Raw genomic sequence first — 19,065 nt, 5'->3', positions numbered from 1 at the left:
TATGTTGTGTCCACGTTGTGTTTTGGGCCATTTCCTTTTGTGGGCGCTAGGCCTACCCACAGAAGTGATGTACCATTTTTATCGAGAGACTTAGGGGAACGCTGGGTGGAAGGAAATTTGTGGCTCCTCTCAGATTCCAGAACTTTCTGTCACCGAAATGAGAGGAAAAAGTGTTTTTTGGGCCAAATTTTTATGTTTGCAAAGGATTCTGGGTAACATAACCTGGTCAGAGCCCCGCAAGTCACCCCATCTTGGATTCCCCTGGGTTTCTAGTTTTCAAAAATGCACTGGTTTGCTAGGTTTCCTCAGGTGTCGGCTGAGCTACAGGCCAAAATCCACAGGTAGGCACTGCTTTTTATAAAAAAATGTGATGTGTCCACGTTGTGTTTTGGGCCCTTTCCTTTCGTGGGCGCTAGTCCTACCCACACAAGTGATGTATCATTTTTATCGGGAGACTTGGGGGAACGCTGGGTAGAAGGAAATTTGTGGCTCCTCTCAGATTCCAGAACTTTCTGCCACAGAAATGTGAGTAACATGTGTATTTTTAGCCAAATTTTGAGATTTGCAAAGGATTCTGGGTAACAGAACCTGGTCCGAGCCCCGCAAGTCACCCCTCCTTGGATTCCCCTAGGTCTCTAGTTTTCAGAAATGCACAGGTTTGGTAGGTTTCCCTAGGTGCCGGCTGAGCTAGAGGCCAAAATCTACAGGTAGGCACTTCGCAAAAAACACCTCTGTTTTTTTCCAAAATTTAGGATGTGTCCACGTTGCGCTTTGGGATGTTTCCTGTCGCCGGCGCTAGGCCTACCCACGCAAGTGAGGTATCATTTTTATCGGGAGACTTGGGGGAAAGCTGGGTGGAAGGAAATTTGTAGCTCCTCTCAGATTCCAGAACTTTCTGCCACAGAAATGTGAGTAACATGTGTATTTTTAGCCAAATTTTGAGGTTTGCAAAGGATTCTGGGTAACAGAACCTGGTCCGAGCCCCGCAAGTCACCCCTCCTTGGATTCCCCTAGGTCTCTAGTTTTCAGAAATGCACAGGTTTGGTAGGTTTCCCTAGGTGCCGGCTGAGCTAGAGGCCAAAATCTACAGGTAGGCACTTCGCAAAAAACACCTCTGTTTTTTTCCAAAATTTAGGATGTGTCCACGTTGCGCTTTGGGGTGTTTCCTGTCGCCGGCGCTAGGCCTACCCACGCAAGTGAGGTATCATTTTTATCGGGAGACTTGGGGGAACGCTGGGTGGAAGGAAATGTGTAGCTCCTCTCAGATTCCAGAACTTTCTGCCACAGAAATGTGAGGGACATGTGTTTTTTTAGCCACATTTTGAGGTTTGCAAAGGATTCTGGGTAACAGAACCTGGTCCGAGCCCCGCAAGTCACCCCTCCTTGGATTCCCCTAGGTCTCTAGTTGTCAGAAATGCACAGGTTTGGTAGGTTTCCCTAGGTGCCGGCTGAGCTAGAGGCCAAAATCTACAGGTAGGCACTTCGCAAAAAACACCTCTGTTTTTTTCCAAAATTTAGGATGTGTCCACGTTGCGCTTTGGGGTGTTTCCGGTCGCCGGCGCTAGGCCTACCCACGCAAGTGAGGTATCATTTTTATCGGGAGACTTGGGGGAACGCTGGGTGGAAGGAAATTTGTAGCTCCTCTCAGATTCCAGAACTTTCTGCCACAGAAATGTGAGGGACATGTGTTTTTTTAGCCAAATTTTGAGGTTTGCAAAGGATTCTGGGTAACAGAACCTGGTCCGAGCCACACAAGTCACCCCTCCTTGGATTCCCCTAGGTCTCTAGTTTTCAGAAATGCATAGGTTTGGTAGGTTTCCCTAGGTGGCGGCTGAGCTAGAGGCCAAAATCTACAGGTAGTCACTTTGCTAAAAACAGCTCTGTTTTCTGTGATATGTCCACGTTGTGTTTTGGGGCATATCCTGTCGCGGGCGCTAGGCCTACCCACACAAGTGAGGTATCATTTTTATCGGGAGACGTGGGGGAACGCTGGGTGGAAGGAAATTTGTGGCTCCTCTCAGATTCCAGAACTTTCTGCCACAGAAATGTGAGGAACATGTGTTTTTTTAGCCAAATTTTGAGGTTTGCAAAGGATTCTGGGTAACAGAACCTGGTCCGAGCCCCGCAAGTCACCCCTCCTTGGATCCCCCTAGGTCTCTAGTTTTCAGAAATGCACAGGTTTGGTAGGTTTCCCTAGGTGGCGGCTGAGCTAGAGGCCAAAATCTACAGGTAGTCACTTTGCTAAAAACAGCTCTGTTTTCTGTGATATGTCCACGTTGTGTTTTGGGGCATATCCTGTCGCGGGCGCTAGGCCTACCCACACAAGTGAGGTATCATTTTTATCGGGAGACGTGGGGGAACGCTGGGTGGAAGGAAATTTGTGGCTCCTCTCAGATTCCAGAACTTTCTGCCACAGAAATGTGAGGAACATGTGTTTTTTAGCCAAATTTTGAGGTTTGCAAAGGATTCTGGGTAACAGAACCTGGTCCGAGCCACACAAGTCACCCCTCCTTGGATTCCCCTAGGTCTCTAGTTTTCAGAAATGCATAGGTTTGGTAGGTTTCCCTAGGTGGCGGCTGAGCTAGAGGCCAAAATCTACAGGTAGTCACTTTGCTAAAAACAGCTCTGTTTTCTGTGATATGTCCACGTTGTGTATTGGGGCATATCCTGTCGCGGGCGCTAGGCCTACCCACACAAGTGAGGTATCATTTTTATCGGGAGACGTGGGGGAACGCTGGGTGGAAGGAAATTTGTGGCTCCTCTCAGATTCCAGAACTTTCTGCCACAGAAATGTGAGGAACATGTGTTTTTTTAGCCAAATTTTGAGGTTTGCAAAGGATTCTGGGTAACAGAACCTGGTTCGAGCCCCGCAAGTCACCCCTCCTTGGATCCCCCTAGGTCTCTAGTTTTCAGAAATGCACAGGTTTGGTAGGTTTCCCTAGGTGGCGGCTGAGCTAGAGGCCAAAATCTACAGGTAGTCACTTTGCTAAAAACAGCTCTGTTTTCTGTGATATGTCCACGTTGTGTTTTGGGGCATATCCTGTCGCGGGCGCTAGGCCTACCCACACAAGTGAGGTATCATTTTTATCGGGAGACGTGGGGGAACGCTAGGTGGAAGGAAATTTGTGGCTCCTCTCAGATTCCAGAACTTTCTGCCACAGAAATGTGAGGAACATGTGTTTTTTTAGCCAAATTTTGAGGTTTGCAAAGGATTCTGGGTAACCGAACCTGGTCCGAGCCACACAAGTCACCCCTCCTTGGATTCCCCTAGGTCTCTAGTTTTCAGAAATGCACAGGTTTGGTAGGTTTCCCTAGGTGGTGGCTGAGCTAGAGGCCAAAATCTACAGGTAGTCACTTTGCTAAAAACAGCTCTGTTTTCTGTGATGTGTCCAGGTTGTGTTTTGGGGCATATCCTGTCGCGGGCGCTAGGCCTACCCACACAAGTGAGGTATCATTTTTATCGGGAGACGTGGGGGAATGCTGGGTGGAAGGAAATTTGTCGCTCCTCTCAGATTCCAGAACTTTATGCCACAGAAATGTGAGGAACATGTGTTTTTTTAGCCAAATTTTGAGGTTTGCAAAGGATTCTGGGTAACAGAACCTGGTCCGAGCCACACAAGTCACCCCTCCTTGAATTCCCCTAGGTCTCTAGTTTTCAGAAATGCACAGGTTTGGTAGGTTTCCCTAGGTGGCGGCTGAGCTAGAGGCCAAAATCTACAGGTAGTCACTTTGCTAAAAACAGCTCTGTTTTCTGTGATATGTCCACGTTGTGTTTTGGGGCATATCCTGTCGCGGGCGCTAGGCCTACCCAAACAAGTGAGGTATCATTTTTATCGGGAGACTTGGGGGAACATAGAATAGCAAAACAAGTGTTATGGCCCCTTGTCTTTCTCTACATTTATTCCTTCCAAATATAGGGGTGTGTGTAAAAAAGACATCTATTTGAGAAATTCCATGTAATTCACGTGCTACTATGGTCACCCCGGAATTCAGAGATGTGCAAATAACCACTGCTCCTCAACACCTTATCTTGTGCCCTTTTTGGAAATGCAAAGGTTTTCTTGATAGCTATTTTTTACTCCTTATATTTCAGCAAATGAATTACTGTATACCCGGTATAGAATGAAAACGCACTGCAGGGTGCAGCTCATTTATTGGCTCTGGGTTCCTCGGGTTCTTGATGAACCTACAAACCCTATATGTCCCCGCAACCAGAGGAGTCCAGCAGACGTAACGGTATATTGCTTTCGATAATCTGACATTGCAGGGAAAAGTTACAGAGTAAAAAGTAGAGAAAAATTGATGTTTTTTTCACCTCAATTTCAATATTTTTCTTTTTCAGCTGTTATTTTCTGTAGGAAACCCTTGTAGGATGTACACAAATGACCCCTTGCTGAATTCAGAATTTTGTCTACTTTTCAGAAATGTTTAGGTTTCTGGGATCCAGCATTGGTTTCATGACCATTCCTGTCACTGACTGGAAGGAGGCTGAAAGCACAAAAAATTGCACAAATGGGGTATGCCCCAGTAAAATGCCAAAATTGTGTTGAAAAATTGGGTTTTCGGATTCAAGTCTGCCTGTTCCTGAAAGCTGGGAAGCTGCTGAGTTTAGCACGGCAAACCCTTTGTTGATGCCATTTTCAGGGGAAAAACCACAAGCCTTCTTCTGCAGCCACTTTTTCCAATTTTTTTGAAAAAAACAAAATTTTCCCTGTATTTTGGCCAATTTCTTGGCCTCTTTCAGGGGAACCCACAAAGTCTGGGTACCTCCAGAATCCCTAGGATGTTGGAAAAAAAGGACGCAAATTTGTCTTGGTTAGCTTATGTGGACAAAAAGTTATGCGGGCCTAAGCGCGAACTGCCCCAAATAGGCAAAAAAAGGCCTGGCACAGGAGGGGGAAAAGGCCTGGCAGCGAAGTGGTTAAAGGAAAACCGGATGCAGTGCTTAATTTGTGCTTGTTTCCGGTGCTATTCTTCTGCCTCAAGCATTTGCTGTGAGCAAAAGACACATATGGGAAAGACGGAGGAAGGGAAAAATGAAAAAGCATCACAAAGGGAGAAATTAGAAAGCTGCAAGAGTGAGCTGATGAGGCAGAGAGTGGCTTTATACGGATTGAAGAGGCCCGAGATGGCTTCAGGATTACGCCACCTCAGTATTCTGTGTTCACACATTTAATTGCAGCAGCCGCGTGTTTAATAGGAGGGCATTGGGCACCGGCACCTTTTTATTCACAAATTAAGCACTGACTGGATGCATTTCAAACAAAAAAAGAGAAAAGGGACCACTGTCTGCTCTGAAAAAATATTTTCACTTCCATTCACAAAGGAAAAGGGTCCCTTGGGGACCCCTTCCCGTTCGCAAATGGGTTACCACCAACTTGAAGTTGGTGGTAACTGCGATTGTTTTGCAACTGTATTCATGGTCACAAAACAATCTTGCATCCACCTGCAACTCGCTATGAGGAAGGGACGCCCTTGGCACGCCCCTTCCTAATAGCGACTGGCAAACCTATTCTGTGAGTTGGAAACAGGTTACCGACTCACAGGATAGGATTGATACATGGGTAAAAGTCTTTCCCAGTCACAAATGGGTCACCTGCGACCGGGAAAAGGCTTTCATACATCTGGCCCCTGTGGACCCTGACCCCTAGTCTTGCTGAAAATCTGAAATTGGACGCAAACAGCACGTGCGCATGATTACAGATTCTGAGGTGAGCAAAATTTGTGCTCAGATCTCTCAAATTATTAGCTGCACAAGAAAACGGGTATCAAAATTTGGAAATTGTGAAGTTGTACGAGAAATGACAACCGTATGTTATTCCCACTTCCACCTTTAAAACTAACATGACGTCAATAACGTGTAAAATCACTCACAAGATCAGACGTACCATCCGGTAATGGTATTATCACCAGATCCTGTTGTGTATGCAAAAATCGCAGGACCCAAAATCAGGCCATTAATGCGCAATTGTGTTTTTTGGGGGGGGGGGAGGGTTGGTGAAATGGTGGACTTGAACTGGCGGCCTCTGATTGTTGGGGTGAAACATTTGTGAGCCCATTATTGTAACCTCAGCATTGGTGGCAAGGAAGTCAAGTAACACATCCTTGATTCCCATTCCAAACCACTTCCATGGATTCCTTTGTTGGAAATACTTAGATCAGTGTCCCTTCTAGCTTAAACTGCTGTCCTCTCATGGTTGGACCCATCAGCCATCAGCAGCAGTGTGTCCGTGATCCTCCCACGCTCTCCACTTGGGAAGGCTCCCATTAAACAGCATTCTGGTACCCACCGGTGATGCTCACTCCGGACCGAGGTCCTTGTGGAGCCACAGGAAGAAGCGGAGAGAGATCGCTTCACCCCATCACCTGGGAGCCACTGGCAGCAGAGCTGATCAGGAGGGCAGGGGATGTGGGCTTCGCTGCCCAGAAAGTTGGTCCCATCACATGACTGCCATGGACAGCTCATTGCACCTTACTCCTTCCACCCTTCCCAGCACAACCACCAAAAAGGTCATTCATCTCTACACAGAGGCCTACACAGGAGATGTGATATTAACTTGGGAAATAGGAGGCACTGGAAACTAGAGTTACCGCAACCAATGGAATTATCTGTTGTGGTGTCATACATGGAGATTTCAGCTGCTGAAGGCAGATCAAATATCTGTTTTAAAGACCACAAGAAAATCTGTAGGACCTGGTGCAGATACACCTATTCTGGCATTTTTTTCACCAAAATCTTGTGACTCCATTTCTTTCCCGCCCCCTCAATATTACTGGGAGCCACAAAAAAAGGTCATGTCAGGGTTTGGAAATAACAGGGATAATTGCACAGCACTTGTGAGAATGAGAGGCATGTGTACTGGGACACGGAATACACCAGCTGGTACTTGAAGGCACGCGCTCTCGGATAGAGGCACATTAGTGAACTATAATGGGACAAACCAGCATATCACAATTTCAAGCCAACACAGGCTTCACTGTAACTGAGACAAGAAGACATAAACACTGGCTTGGAGTGACATAACCACTAAGGCATGGTGATTCTAACCCTTATACATAGACATACAATACTGGGACAAGGAACAGACTGACAGTGGAAGATAACATACACTTACGCTGCAGCAGAAAATATATGTATAGAATGACAAAAAGGGTTAAAGTGACTTTATAGTTAGGTGAAAATTAGGGGCGGGCATAAGTCGCGTAACTCCATGTAGTGTAATAATGCTGAATTACCTAAAAATTCCACAAGATTATGTGGAATTACACGTGGAGTGCACGCTCACTAAATGTGCACTCCGGGTAGGATTTTCCACAATTTACACCTCGCATTTAGCACTCATTTCTTAGTGCAAAATGCATCCTTGTATCCAAAATAGACTTGAGGATGCATCTTGCGCTGAGAAGGTAGCACTGGCTGCAAAAGAACAGAAAACAGCAGCGCAAGCAGCTGCTAGCACTTTCCAAATGCTCTCTTACAGTAAGAATTTTTTTCCCAATGTTCTTTAAATTAAGCAAGCGAGTGTAATCATTTTATTCATGGTATTATTGATAATTCCACGTCAAACAGTAACATGAAATTACTGAAATTACTCCTGGAACTCCAGCTTAATTAATGTCATACGTAGTCCTAGTGAAAATTACTGTTAAAAATAGAATTTAAAACTAAAAAAATAACTGAAATTCACCAGTTATAGTGTACTGAGCTAACTATAACTTGCGCCCCCGCCATCCACTTCTTATGAGCTCACATATTACATCACTCATGACATGTTCAATTGCATCATTGACAACATCATCGATGACATCTCACATGACACGAGTGATGACATCACTGATGATGTCACTGATAACATTATCCACTATGCTGCTGTTCAATCCTTGGGTGCCGACGGGAGCCGGCTACAATTCATTGTGCTCTTACCTGGCGGGAGCAGGCTTTCCTTCAGTACCCACCAGAAGGAGGATCAATCCAGCATTTCCTGCCTGCATTCTTACAGGCAGGGAAATGTAGCCGTGTGTCCGGGGGATGTGGTCCTTAGGACACGAAATGTCAGTTGGGTGTTGGGGATGTGGTCTCCAAGGATATTACATGGATCAGTAGGGTAGGCACACAACCTCCTTTCCAATATATATGTTTATATATTTTTAAAAACAAAAACTTACCGCCCCAGGCCCTGGCGTAGCACAGGGGTAGTTTAATAAAGAAAGGCAATCCGCTCTTTTTAATTTTGTGTTTTTGTCGGTTCTGCAGAATGATTGTGGGGTCGCAAAACTATTAAAAGAAAATAGTAATTTTGGCCACGGGTTCCCCAGAAGGGCTAATGGGTCAGGGTGTCCTTGCCCTGCCCCTTATTTCATTTTTTTCAAAATAGTTTCAGGACAGAGGATCAAGTTCCTGAGTCTTGTAATGGCTGCTGCTCTTGCTTCAAAACATCCTCCTCAGCCAATCACAAGGCTTGAATTGTTTAACTAACTGTAAATACACAGTGGCGACTGATACATATATGTGAAGTTAAGAGTAGTAAATTCATACTTACTTACCTATGCATCCTTACCTACACAAGAAGGTGACAGGGACACCATGGCTGTCACAGGTACTCCCCCAAACAATGAGGCAGGGAATGCATTGCCACTGGGACACTGTCAGTCTTACTAGTCCTGTCCTGGACATTCCCACCCAGAGCATCTCTATGCAGACCACCTCCCATCTGCCCACTCCTTTGAAAAACACTTCTCTTTCAGAGCATGTCGAAGATTCTGCTTTTCAAGACCATCCTGCAGGCAAATTGGTCAACCAACAAATTATAGAACATTCTCCTCCAGGCCAGTTCCCAAGCATCTGCTGCCACAGTACTGAGCCTCTGAGCTGTTGTGCCCCTGCTGTGTGAACCCCTGTGTGTACTCTAGTGTTCTACCAACACTTATGTTTGCAGTAAGGTTCTGATTTGGCTATTTCTTTATCCATACCATGCCTGGCTGGTGAGAGCACAGGAGCAAAGGGCCTCTTAGGAGCAAAATAGTTGGGGAGGTGGTTATTTCATTGTCTTTTTTTTATTTTTACTAATTGTATTTTGCCATGATTGTATACAGTGGGTTCTTACAATGAAATTACAATTATGAAAAGTTGTTTACATTGCTACCATTTCCTGCGCTCTAAATTACCACAGGGTCTTACCAGTGCTCTATTGCAATTGTGGCTCCAAGCGTAATAATACTCGGTGCTTGGTGTTTTTTGTCACCATCACATAAACTTTGCCCTTAGTGCACTCCTTTGTCCCCTTGAGCTCTTGGGTCCTATATTTACAATATGATGCTTTGTGATGGCATAGCATGCACAGTGATGATGGGACTGGTTATCGCAGTTGTTCACATGTGGTTTGTACTGGGTTGTCGCTAATTATGTGGTGTACCTGCTACTGCTGCAGGACGATACCTGGTCTTGCTCATTATCACTGCCGCGCCCCACTCCTGCCCACGTTTTGGCTTTCATCATGAAGAACAATGAGAGTTATACTTCCCACTCTAATATGGAGAGTTATTAGTCTTCTGTACAAAACATTCTTAATCCAACATGGAGGACTGTCAGTTTCAGGCCACCAAACTAGGGAAGGGCAGCAGCAGGAAATAAAGGTCATGCAGGGTCGAACTGGCCTATACGACAATCCGGCAGTGCCCGATGGTCTGGTCTGATAGGTCAGTGCGTGGGCCAGGTTTTATTGGCTCTCTGTGGGCCTGTTTTATGATCTGCTGGACTGGTTTTTACTATTGATTTCCCTGATATCAAAACAAACATTGCCTGCAGCAAGTACAAATGCACGCAGCCACCCATTTCTTGCAAAACACTTACACAGCATGTCTATACAAGTTCACAACTGCCTTATTTCTAAATGTGGGCCACTTTTTGGGCTACCTGGTTTGCTAATGGGGGACTCTTTTATTTTGATGACTGGGCCTATTTTCTGTCCAAGTTCAATACTGTGGTCATCTAGACCATACCCATGCTCATTTCATTATACACCATGCCCTTCTAGAGCATTCCTACCCAGACAACCCTGCTTAGATGTTTGCATGGCTGGATGTTACCAACCAGATGTTACTCAAGTTATACGTTTCCCTTAGACCATTCCTTTCTGCTGGGGTTGCCTTCTTTCCTATTAAAAACTAGTGGCCAGTTATTTACATTTTGTGAATCTGGAACAGCCAAGAGCTGGTAATGAAAAAGAAAGTGTGTAAAATTGTCAAGATTGTCAAGGATTACAATTTTTAGGGGCCAGGATTTAAAAATATGGATCAGGCCAGGTTACAATCCTACCTTCTACGCCATTTACCAGGTGCCTGTCTTTATTGCACCGGTCTCTGTAACAAAAGAAAAGATGGTGCTCGCTTTGAATGATATCCCATTTCTGAGTAGTGTGCTTCAGAATGGGCCAAGCTTTAAAATAAATATACTTCACTGTATCCTTATGTGAGAAGTGTTCATTCTTTGAAAGCTCACTACCATAAAAACTGGGTTTAGAAAAATAAGTATCCATGACACTGGCTTCTTCAAGATCTCCTTTTTGTGTACGAGGATCCTCCCTGGTTGCAAGAGAACTTGCAAGTATTGCAAGAAAAAGGTCTGCAAGTTGCAACAGAGAGCACATGCAGCAGTGAGCCTCCTAATGGGAAGGAATTGAGGCAAAGTAACTGAGGGATAGAAAAAGCTACCCTTTAAACTGTATTTTATCCAAAAAGGCCAGTGTGATCTGGTGATGTCCAGACGTGGATGGGTGTAGGTGGGCTTGCCTTTGGTATGCCATTGGCGGGCCTGCTGTGTGCATCCTTATATCTATATTGGCGGTAAAACGCAAAACCACAACACGGAACACAAATTAGTTCACCCCTGAAAGAGGTGACCGAGAGGCAGAAAATGACTAGAGAGAGGGGCTTGGAGAAAGAAACCCGACCGATCTCTGTAGTACACCAGTTCACCGACAGAGTGAACTTCCACACTCCCACCCGCAACCTCTGATCAGCCGACCTCACCCTAGCCACAGTCCCCCGCATCCAATGCACCACCACAGGAGGCAGGTCCTTCTCCTACCTCGCCCCCAAAACTTGGAACTCCCTCCCCACCAACCTCCACAAAACCAAAGACCTCCTGCTCTTCAGAAAGAACCTCAAGACATGGTTGTTGGAACAGTGACCCTCCTTGCCCCCCCCCCCTTATCCCCTCCAAGCACCTTGAGACCCTCATGGGTGAGTAGCACGCTCTATAAATCTTTTTTATTGATTGATTGAATGCAATTAAAGTGCAAGTGTGCCAGAGGTAGCAGAACAAGATTCATTTAATATAAGGCAAAAATGTCAAACTTAAAAATGACAACCTTTTTAAGATTAAAAACCGTCTCTGACTTGTGCCCACTGTGTTCCTGACATGTGCACTTGGCACAGTAGGTGTGTGATTTAGAAGTCGGAGGAGGGGAATACTCAATCACAAATGTGACGAATATCCCGCCCGCCGTATTACGATCCCATTCGGAATATCTGTCACGTTTGTGATGTTGTATTCCCTCCACCGAAACCTACATCAGGCCCTTAGTTATTCTTGTATTCAGTTTCTATTTGTTGTAAATTCCGGTGGTGCTTTTTCAGTGTATAAATTTTTTAAAAATCAAAGGATTTTACGATTTACTCTTTTTTGCTCCATGTGTGTTTTTTCGGTTATTATAAAGCGTTTTCCTTTTTTTTAAATTTATAGGATGTATTCCATGATAGCAGGTAAAAAAGAATATACAAAATACAAAAAGAAGGTCAGTAACACATAGGTTGCAGTAGTCATTTGAGTGTTGCTGTAGACCTCAGGCAGGGGAGCAATGAATATAAATTTGTAGTTGATTGAAGTGTTTTGTGCCCTACCAATGTATATGCACTCAGGTCATATTTCAATATCAATAATGACTGATGAAAAGAAACGTTCATATTATTATGAATTTACAATTGGAAGCAGAAGGGGTTGTGCTACGCAGATGAATCGCGAATACGTGATTTCTGTTTACCCTTCGAGGCAATAACAGAATGGGGTCAGTGTTCCATTTCTAGCATGCATAAAAATATGTAGAAAAATTACATAAAAATTGCAAAGAACATGACCATGGCTGAATAATTTGGAGTGTGGTTGGGCGGTGGGTACTGGCTACTGACTTTGTTTTTGATGAAAGTAGAAGACAGACAGACGTGTTCTTGAATAACATTTACAGGGCATAGAAAATGTAAACATTGTATAATAAATTGAGATTAAACAGATCTGAGACCTAGGATGTAAAATACCTACAAAATAACTATACATGTAATAATAACACGATCTAGCAGTTGTCAGCCTCTGTAGAATATTGTTACTTCAGGAAAGCAGGAGAAGGATCTCATTACAACTTTCCCTGAAATCACATTCCTGCCTCTGTAACACACAATGACTTCCCTGTCCTGCCAGATCTTAGGTGCCAGGGCGTGTGAATCAGTCGTAACATCATCAGTCTGAGGGAGAACCTTTGTTGTGGCGAGGATGCTCTGTCACTGACTTTCCCACAGGGCTTCCCTCGTTGTCATTGGCTGGCATTAGATGATCAGAGCTTCTCAAGCCATGGAGGAGGGGGTGGACCACGGAAGGATGGGGAGAGAGTGAATAGATGTGATGCCTGCGATGGGAAGAGAGGAGAAGTGCAGACCTCTGATCCTGAACACTGAGTACAGGATTTACAAAAACAAAAATAAAAGCTGCTTACCACTGAGTTCAGAGTTACTGGGGAATGAACAGAGGTGACAAGTGAAATAATGAGGGGACTGAGCAGTGAGATAAATTGTGAGACAGAGCATTGCTGGTGACTTCTTGACAGAAATAGGAAGAGAATGTAAATAGGGAAGAGGGAACAGAGAAGAGTCAAGACTGATGGAGAAAAAGAAGCATTGTCCATACTGATGGCAAATTGATGCACAGACCTGGTGAATCCACCAAGTGCTTCTGTTTCTGGTGGGAACGTTTCCACTCCACTTCTTTCCTATGAACCTAGTGGCACCACAGGATGCTTAAGGATGAACATGGGTTGGGGAGGAAGACAGAGTTCCCATAGTTTTGATGGCTGCCCCTACCCTAAGTATGCTTAGCGAGGGAAGAGATAGGCTGACGCACAGGATACGCACAATGAGGCCTCTTAGCAAACTGCATTTTGTACCATAAAACATACTACAAAGTGTTATTTACAAACCTACATGCAGAGTTTATGTCTCTGTCTCTCCTATCTTTTTCTGCACGGAGAGCTCCGCAAGGAGTGTGAAATCTCCCCACGCATAAATATAGTAACAAATGTCAGAAGGACGAGAGAGTGGTTGGAAACTGGGGACTAATGACTACTAACGGTGGGGGGATAGGGAGGAGTATGTAGTAGTTAATGGAGGTTAGAGAGGGGTTTAGGGAGGGACATGTACCCACCCACAAAAAAGTAAGCCCATTGCTATTCACAAACTGTAATTTTAAAGTTGCTACAGCCCAAAAGGAGCCCAAAATGGTAGTAAATTACTGCGGCTCAAAGCTGAAGTACGCGCTGCATCGTAAATGGCAAACGACTGGTAATGCAACACCCTCACATCAAAATGAATGGACTTAGGAACTTTAAATAAAAACCATTGGATATAATGCAAAATGAAATGTGATTATTTAAAATAATAAAAAATATACATATGAAAATGTAATGTATAAAAACACATGAAATAGTACATCATTGTTATTTAATCATAAAATACTTTAATGAAATTTTTTCTAATGAAAATTATTGTAATAATACATTTGATTAAGTATAATTAAATGACAGTTAAATAATTCGATACATGTTTTAATAATGATTAATGCATAATAAAACAATTAATTTAGTTGCAAATTTAATTTTTAATTTAAACTTGAGACAAATAATTTTAATGTAATGTATTATATTTACATTAATTAAAGTTTTATTTCAGAATGCATTTATTAGTGCTGTAGGAGTGTTCATCTTAGTTCTACATTTAAAGAAAACATACAATTAATTTGCATTAATAATTAACATAAAAATATTTTACAAACAGTTTCCAATTTTAATCTACTTTTTTTACAATTGCCAATATTTTATTATAGGGAGACTTTGCAATCAGGGCGGAGATATCTGTATGATCAGGTCAGGTAGCCCACAAACATGCATATCTTGCCACCTGTACTATTGTTGCATCTACAGCCTTGGGAGAGTGAAAGGAAAATGGTATGGTACCAGAATATTGTACTTTACTCTCTAGCAAAATATTATGTGCTAAATACTATTTGTAAAAGTATCACCTTTTTGGAGTTAATAATGGAGAATCTACACCTAGAAATGCTATTTTTTTGTGAATTAAATTTAACACACAATATTTATGCCAGATGATGTTTTTGTTATCTATATTCAAACTAAATCTGCATGAAATTTAAATTACGCTGGTGCAATCCACGTAATTTCAGGAATTTTGCATTATGCTTGTTGTGCGATATATTTCTGCAAATATGCTGTTATGCCACTGTGCTGAAGTATGCGCCATTTGCACTAAAAATATACAGCAAACTCGACATTCATGGTACAAACTTACTGCTAACACATTCATGGTACAAACTTACTGCTAACACACAGACAATGCAACACTAGTGGCTGTTTTTTGCGGTGCTTTTGTTAAATGCATCACAATGCCAAAAATTGATGCAAGGGTGCATTTCATGCTAAAATGTGGTGCAGAATGACGGACTCACATTTGGAGTAATTACCGTAATTTTGCCAAAAATGTATGTAATAATGCAAAAGCATATTATGCAAATTTCACACACTCCTAATCGAGACAGACACCCAAAAAACTGCATCCTGCAGACCCTTGGAGCAACTTTAGATGCTTTTGTTCTTATCTTTTTATGTTAGAATAAGAACCTGGAAGTAGTGTCACAGTGGTACTGGCTCACCAGGGCTAACTGTGTGCATTTCTTTTGCCCATATGGCATGTGCTATTTATCTGTGCCCTGTGAATAGAGTGCTTTCCATTTCAAGTAAAAGCACTGAATGAGCAATGGTTTGGTAATTGTTGTTACATGTTTAATTGAGTTTTAAAGTTCTACTGTACTTCGTCTCCCTATTTAATCCTTTGGCATCTTTTCCTTGTTGCTTTGAGTGTCATGTGTGAAATGGATGTACTTGGATTCAGTTTTGGTTCAAACAGTGACATAAACCCCATGGCTGAGGTCACTTCTCTCTGGGTGGGTGGTGAACAATGTGGGAACTGGCCCTGCAGCCTCTCCACTGCAGAACAGTTACCCGAGCATCGTGTGTGGCACAGGCAAGGTCTTACATCACCATTAAGCCAATGAGAAGTCAGGGTTTCAGCACTCTGCCAAGAATGATCGCCATGACACATAAACGCAGATGATGGAGGCATGCCTGCGTATGGAGTGGGCTGGACAGGGGAGCTCTTACCCCAGCATTAAGCCAATGAGAAGCCAGGGTTCCAGCATTCTTCCATGAATCATCACCATGACACAGATGCTGGAGGCGTGCCTTCATATAAAGTGGGCTGGTCTTACAACAGTCTTAAGCCAATGAGAAGGCTAGAAACACACTAGTATCACACCCCGTTAAGGGATTCGCTAACACGCTTCAGGGAGGGGAGGAACACAGAGCACCGCCCCCTGAGGTTTCTGTATAAGACTAGGGAAGGTTAGTGGTAGTGGGGAGAGCCTCGAGCTGCATGGAGGACAGAGCTGCTGCCGTCTCTTCCCCCGGAGGGATATTCCCATGCGGAGAGTGACCGTGAAGAAGTATCTGTGGGATATCAAGACTGGTCCCTGAAACCTGGACTAAAAAGGAAACTACTTAAACTAACACTAAAAACTTAAAACTAGGAGTGCAAAAACAGAGAGAGAGAGAGACTGAGGAAAGAAAGAGAGGAGACATAGCGAGGGGGGAAGAGTGAGGGGGAGAGAGGGATTGAGGAGAGCGGGAGAGAGAGAGGAGAGAGAGACTGAGGAGAGAGAGAGAGAGAGACAGAGAGAAAAAAGAGAGAGAGAAAGACAGAGAGAGACATGTTTGAATTCCTGTCTTGGCGCTTGGGTCAACATGGCACGGTATGCTTCAGGGCACATTCTAACCCCCATAATTATGTACAGTGCTTCGTTGCGTCATAGTTAGGCTTGTGCTATATAAATACCTGTACATGTGTATATAGATGCATGTGGGGTGAGGATGAGCTGGAAGCGATACAGAAAGATGTGGGCAGGAAGCGTTAGGAGAGAGATTGAGATATAAAGGCAGAGAAAGGGGTTAGAAACGGATAAATAGTTAAAGAGAGAAGAGTGAGGAAAAGAGTGCACAGAGGATTAGGAGAGTAAAGTGGAGCAGAAAAAGAATGAAAACAAATAAAAGCTAAGAAGAGGTGAAAATCAAGAACAAATGAAGGATATGACTAAGGAAGGCTTCAGAAGGGAAGAGATATATATTGTCTTAGAAAGGCGCATTTGAGGTGAAGGAACAAGGGGGAGTGATGATGGCAGATATAGAATGAACCACATTTAAATTCTAGTCGATTTCTAAAGTCCTAGATTATCCAGATGGCTTGACCATCACCCTACGCAGAACATGGCCTGGGACAAAACCAGGTCTTCGTTCCCATTGGTTCCCATGAGGACTCAGCTCAGTGAAGATGGACATTGGTCACAATAATGTGGAGACAATCTTTAAAGAATAGCACGTACTATCACAGACCTGCACACTTGATTCCCTGAAGGAACTAGGGTTGGTGTTACCCCAACCCAGTGAGACATCTTGGCATTTATTGACACCCATTCATTCACTCTGATTCATGGGTACCCTGTGGTACTCCTGGTACTCACTGGCCCTCTAGTGTGTTCAATTATATTCCCCAGCATTCAGTGGCATTCAGTGATACTCAATTACACACATCAGTACTGAACACCAATCAGTGGTATTTAATGATAAACAATTGAGAACACATAATTATAGTTGGAAGTCCAAAGGAAAATACTCTGCCTTCAAAATTACTATACGTTTCCTGCATGAATAATGGTTTTCCTTGGTGAACCAGGGATGTAGAGGAATAATTTAGGAAGAGGTCAGCTTACCAGTGTGCGGACAGGAAGTTGAGCCACCGGCTGTGACAGCAGTGACACCTGTTTCCTCCTCTACGTTAGAACTGTAGGTAAAGCTCGCTTCGCCGGTGCGGCTTGCTTGTTGCCTTTGTGTGTGTGTCTGTGTCCTGTGTGTCGCTGCTCCTAGACACCGTTCTGACCTCGTGTCCTTTCCAGGGCTGTGAGGTGGTGTGTTATAAGTAGCATCCCTTGCAGCGTGTTCTTTTTATAGGCTCACAAAGATGCCAGCAGGCTTTGGTTCCACTGAGTCACAGTGCTGGTGGTTGTGTTTCATGCACACCCTTCTTACAGTAAGTCTGGAATGTTTCCACTGCTGGCCCTGCTGACACCTTCAGAACAACCCTCATTTCCTCTGATGCTCATAGAAACAATAGCTAATTAGCTGTGCATTAACCTTCTGACATTGCACATAGCAACTGCTAGCTGGATCAAACGTGCAGTGTTTAATGTGTGCAGGTGGTGGGCACCACCCTCTGGGGACTCTGGGTGTAGTTTTCCTCACCAGACTTTGACCCATATCAAGAGAAAGAAAGAAGCTCATGGAGAAAGAAGGAGAACTACTAATAAACAGTGACAAAGGGAGAGGAGGCAGATATAAAACATAACAAGGAACTGCAGGGTGGTGGAATAAGGAGGTGTGAAGTCAGCCTGGACTAGGCAGGGTTACTACCCAGCAACCCTGGCATTTGGCAGCAATGGGGCTGGTCTCCTAAAAAAACTAAAAAAAACTTTGGGACCTTTCCTTATTACTTATTTATTTACCAACAAAGCACTGGAAGTCACTCTTTACTAACTCAGACAGTACTATCTTTATGAAGGTAAGGCATGTCCTTATAGTGGACTGCACACATGTATGCATTTGCTCTCACGTGTACACATACGTGTGCACACACACACACAAACACACACACCCTCACACATTCTCCAGTCTTCTATCTAATCAGAGTGGGCATCAATTTCAAATTCCCTGGGCATGTTGCCTGTATTTGTGTATTTTGGGGAAGTGTAAGAAGACGACTGTGATGCAGAATTCCATGTCAGGGTTGTGAAATCTGGGGCTGGTGTTTAGAATGTGCGACCACTCAGCCATTCCAAGATGAAAGATGGTGTTTGCTGTATAAATGTAAAAAGGCTAAATATTTTTTAAAAGGAGAAAAATATCAATCAGGCTGAATTTGAAAATGTGTCTTCTATGTTGGCAAAGTAACCTTCTTCCAAGGCAGTGGTTGCTGAAACAGTATTTTTAGGGTTATCCATCAGGGTGGTAGAGGTTTCTCACACTGAAACGCCTCTATCTGGGAACAGACCTTTTGGTGCAGAAAACAGCCTTTAAGGACTATCTATGAATATCTGCCAATGAGGGTGGAATTTCTGATACTATATGTGGGCACTGGAAATGTCCCTTTAAGTGGAAGTACATTGTCAGTGCATATATAGTACTCTCTATGACATGCTGGGGAATTCATAGCAGCATTTTAGGGACACTAAAGTTACAGTAAATAAAAAGTCTCCCACCATTTCCTGGTTGGTCGTTTGAGCTAGTGATTTCTGGTGCTCAAAACTAGTTCTTAATTGTCCACACCAGCACTCATAACAGTCCAGCAAATGGTGGCACTTTTTGTCTAATTATTAAAAAAATGCACAACAACAGTTGTTTAATAATTTAAAATACATTAAAAGGTATTAATATCTACAGCACAAGCCATTCTTACAGCTTTGGGTGGCTTGGAATAGTCTGAATTGTCACGTGTATGAGTATAAGGTTAGTAGTTGTGCTGGTACTCTCATTGGCAATGCTGGCAATGCAAGCTGCAGTGGCGTCCTGCCATGGGGCCTGGCACTTATTTTTTTTTAGTAATTAAGGGGCATATTTAAGAAAA

At 43.6% G+C, this 19,065-nt stretch overlaps 1 protein-coding gene across 1 annotated transcript in view; it reads right to left on the bottom strand.

The window, feature by feature from the left end:
- Positions 1-17,304, bottom strand: part of RUFY4 (RUN and FYVE domain containing 4) — a 424,420-nt gene extending 407,116 nt beyond the window's left edge. The window contains exon 1 of the mRNA XM_069227078.1: positions 17,159-17,304. The gene's annotated coding sequence lies outside the window, so the exon portion shown is untranslated. The remainder of the gene's footprint in view (positions 1-17,158) is intronic.
- Positions 17,305-19,065: the final 1,761 nt, after the last annotated feature.

This window comes from Pleurodeles waltl, chromosome 3_2 (assembly GCF_031143425.1).
Source record: "Pleurodeles waltl isolate 20211129_DDA chromosome 3_2, aPleWal1.hap1.20221129, whole genome shotgun sequence".
In the NCBI taxonomy this organism is placed as follows: Eukaryota; Metazoa; Chordata; class Amphibia; order Caudata; family Salamandridae; genus Pleurodeles; species Pleurodeles waltl.
The sequence above is the reverse complement of the archived record's forward strand: the minus strand, read 5'-3'. Positions and strand labels throughout refer to the sequence as shown.